The sequence below is a fragment of the Helobdella robusta genome, assembly GCF_000326865.2.
Source record: "Helobdella robusta unplaced genomic scaffold HELROscaffold_10, whole genome shotgun sequence".
Taxonomy (NCBI): Eukaryota; Metazoa; Annelida; class Clitellata; order Rhynchobdellida; family Glossiphoniidae; genus Helobdella; species Helobdella robusta.
In genome coordinates this window covers 2,294,927-2,299,834 of record NW_008703571.1, presented here as the reverse complement: position 1 = coordinate 2,299,834, position 4,908 = coordinate 2,294,927, and positions in this window count along the sequence as shown.

Sequence of the window (4,908 nt, the reverse complement as noted above, 5' to 3'; positions counted from 1 at the left end):
GATTAGGTGTTTTTGGTCAGTCTTCGGGTATTCACTATTCACGAGTGTGATATGATGATTGTTGACGTGTCGATTGTTGACGAATAAAGTTGCTCTTACTGAAAAAAGCAACAATAACAATACACTACTACTACTACTACTACTACTACTACTAGTAGTACGACTTCTGTTGATGCTATTGATGCTACTACACTTGCCACTGCTACTATCACTGCGGTTAAAAGTATAAATAAAATAATGAAACAAATGTCTCCTTGCAATTACTTACTCATGTACATTTCTTCGATTAAAGACAATATTTTAACATCTATTAGGATCTTATGAAAATTATAAATAATGAGTACAACGATGAAGACGATGATGATTTGTGATGGTAAAGATGACGACGACGACGAAGTTTGTAAGAGTGACGTCAGCAAAGATGATAATTTACACGTCAGTTCAATTTGTGTCGCAACGGAATCTTAATTATATTCATAGAATGAGTGGAGATAATTTTAGATGCACACACACACACACACACACACACACACACACACACACACGCACACACACACACACACACAAACACGCACACACACACACACACACACACGCACACACACACACGCACGCACGCACAGACACACACACGCACACACACACACACACACACACACATGTATAACACACTCATCTTTTATAAGTACATTAATTTGCCTATTTATTTATAATGTAACTTGAAATGAATGAAACCACAATGTATAATTATTTTTTAAAAAATTTTAAACTCCAAATAGTTTCACTATGGAAAATAGTGATTTTAAAATTAATAGCAATAAAAAGTAATGAAGATTGGCAGAGCAGATTTTGTGAACGTTGAAATAAACGAATAATGGAAAGAAAATTAAAGTTTTCTGACGGGTGTCATCGGATGAACTGCAATGCTTCTACTACAGCAGTTGAAACATTACAAACATCATCAATAACAACAACAACAGCAACGACGACAACAACAATAACAATGACAACAACAACAACAACAACAACGACAGCAACGACAGCAACGACAACAACAACAGCAACGAAAGCAACAATATCAGCAAATTCATCGTCCTCAACAACAACACCATCAACAACAACAACAACAACATCATCTACAACATCAACAACACCATCATCAACAACAAAAATAACACCATCATCAACAACAACAACAACATCATCATCAACAACAACAACAACAACATCATCATCATCATCTACAACATTAATAACAACAACATCAACAACAACAACGACAACTACAACAATAACCGCATCTACAGCACAATCAATAACTTCAGCATCAACATCGGCAGCAACAAGTATCATTGGCCGTCGTTGGAAACAGACAAAAAGAACAAACGCTTGATTAACGCTAATTAAATCGAGGTAAACCCCATAGCGTAGAAACAAACATACAAAAAACACCAAATAATGCAAAAAACGCAATAACAACATAAAAATACAGAAAAATAAACAATGTTTGTATACATAAATAATGCAAAATAGAAACAAACACTGCGTAATGAATGCGCAAACAAAAATAAAAAAAAATATGTATGGATAAAATAGCGAGGAAGAAATTTCTGGTCAGATAGATGGATGGTAAATACGTGTGTGCAACCAATCTTATGCTCATCTGCATATTTTTGCATCACTCCATGTATTAAAAATTTTTGCCAGGAAATTATTTTCGCCAAAAATATAAATGTTAAAATTAAACAATTTATAAAACATTTTTCGTACCTTTTTTTTATAAAATTTAAATTTTTTTAGAAAAAAATGCGTGTGTGCGCATTTAATAACAGCAATTGCATCGTTTTGTTTGTTTTTTTGTTTGTTGGTTGGTTTGTTGGTTGGTCAAGAGGACACGCCATGCTTACAAAACGTTCCATCGAGTTTAATGGCTGCGGGATAAGATGTCTTTTGTTGCTCTGAAGATACAAAGAAGGAATTTGTACTAATGCATGCACTTACTTTGCAATTCTACGCTTTCTTAAGTAGGTTTATTAATTTAATTGCATCTTTTCTTCTCCTATATAGGCAAGCAGGTCATTAACGTTCAGGTCCATCCCGCCCATCTCCTCATCTGCATGCACGCTTCCTCCAAAGGCTCTCTTTTATTAACTCTCTGTTTTTATTCTTCTTTGAAGTATTTAACGTTTTAAAGTTTCGTCTGCCTGCATAGAGAATGTTTGAGTTGTGCTTTGTTTTCATTCTTTTCAGTTTTTTAATAGTTTTGGAGAAGTTTCAGTGGATTATGAAAAAGGAGTTTTGTTGAACTTAAAGCTGATGTATTACATACATTAATAATGATTTTGTACAATGTTTCTAGCTCGCTCCTCGGATTAGCTCACTCTCAATTCTTCTAGTCTGGCAACCGAAACAAAAAAGAAGAAAACTACAACAACAACAACAACGAACGACAACAGCATCAACAACAACAACAGCAACAATAACAACAGTAGCAATGTTATAGACAACAGAAGTAACACGCTGACAAATGAAAATAAAATTAATTTCAATGATAAAAAGACCAAAAACAAATGACGTAAAATAAGAACAATAATAATAACAACAACATTAATAAAAACAACGAGAGTAAGAAGAATAATGAAAATAACAAAGACAGGAAAACTAACGCAGACGCGAACAAACACATTCAGAAGCACAAACGAGCATCATTTCCAAGTCATAACGTTCCGCGAGTTAGCGCCGCAGCTTACGAAATAAAAACAAAAGCAAAAAAAATAAGAAAAAGAATAGAAATATATATAACCAACAAAGTGGAGTAATAATAATAATAATAAACAAAAAAAATAAAATGAAAAAAGTGAAAAAGAAAAATATGGTGACATCCCTTCGGTGGCTCGTCACGACCACCACTCACTAACCATCCGCATAAAAATTCTTCAAAAGTCACATAAAAACGCCGCTAAAATAACACACAGAAACGTTTTACTACCGCGATAATGATAATTTTATGCTACAAACATACATTAAAAGACTTGGATGGGAGCATATGTGCGTGCGTGTGTGTGTGTGCGTGCACGTGTGTGTGTGTGCGGGCATGTACGTGCCTGTGTGTATGTGTTTGTGCATGCATGTATGTGTGCGTGTTTGTGTGTATGTTTACATTGTTAACTTTTTCGCTTATATTTGCAAATTTTTGAGCGGAAAGCAGACAAGATTCTTAAGCTTTGGATTATAATATTAAAAAAGTTGATAATAATCAATGGTTTAAAAAATATATAGGAGGCTAGAGAATGTCCTGATACTGCTTTAATTAGTTAATGCAATTAGAGCTTCCTCAAGGAGGTGACACAACTGTGATTTGTTGCGATTTGTGATTGATTGCATTTTTAGATTTCTAGCTCAGTTCAAAACTAGCAAAAATATCAACATCATGCGAGAGCATTTGATGCTCGTCCAACAAGTGTGGATGTGTGTGTATGTGTGTGTGAGCTCTTTAGGTGCTGTTTATCTAGGTGGACTTGTACATTTATACGGAGATAAAAATGAAAGTATATAATAATGTGCCGGCACGTACATTTGCACGCACTTGTACGCAATAAAGGAATGCGTGTTGTACGCGTTTAAATTTCCATAAAAAATTTTGTGGTTACAAGCGACCCAATGCCACATAACCACTGTGCCTCATGTGCTAGCGTAATTTTTTTAAAAACATTCGAGTAATTTTTTACTTCAAACGAACTAACAAAAACAAACATACAAAGACAAAGCAAATATTAGAATCAAACTGAAAAAGCAGTTAAAGATGCTTGTAAAAAATACGAGCAACCAAACGTACATATAAAGGATATATACATACAAAACCAAACTCGCAAGAAGCAGGTCCATTGTAGACTATATTTCTACAAAAAAAGTCAGACTGCAAGTCTTTAAAATATTGTCACTAGTACGTTCGCGGACACGAGACACATGTGCAAATTCATTCATACATATAAGCTTAAATGGTTGGCGAGCTAGCTGAGTCGGTAAAAGTGCCATGTCTCTTGCAGTTACGAGTTGGCCTGGTTCAAATACGGTCGGTCGAAATCCACAGACTATCATAAGCCATGTGTATGTTCGTCATGTGGTGTTGATAGTACAGTCTTTGTGGCGGAAAAGTTCATACACAGGAATGATATATGAGCGGTTCTGGGTAATGAAAAAAAAGTACATACTGAAAAATGTTCAAGACATCTTTCATACATACATACACATACAAACGTAAGCAACAACAAACATACAAACTTAACAAAACGTACACACATACATACACACACACACACACAAGCAGCTGCCTAGATACACATTCACACAGATATATACAAAACATAAATGTATATGCAAATGTTTACATACATTAGCAAAACAAACAAAAACAGAAACATAAATGGGCGCATACACACAGACAAACCGGAGCAAAATCAAACATATCCAAGCTTTAATATTTTGCAAGCGACAAGGTTAAAATGTCAGCAATACACGATAAATATTTACACACGCACATGCATACAAATTAACCTAGCATTATATGTATTTGAATGTATATATACATTGTATAAGAATTTAAACATTATCATAAAAATATTTCATTTAAATAAATACATAAACATAAAATTTTTATTTTTTATTTAAAGCAAAACTAAAGGCAATAGCAAGAGAAAATGTGATGCGACATGCTAGTGCATGAAGACGTGTTAAAACTACACAAATACATACAATTGACAGATGCAAACACCGTATGAAACGTTCATACAAATACAAATACAGATACAAATACGAATGCTCAGGCAAATGAAAGTGAAAGTGAGGAGGTAAACATGCAAAAAAACATGTTTACAAACTCATACAAAAGCTTACAAACAAACTTACAAT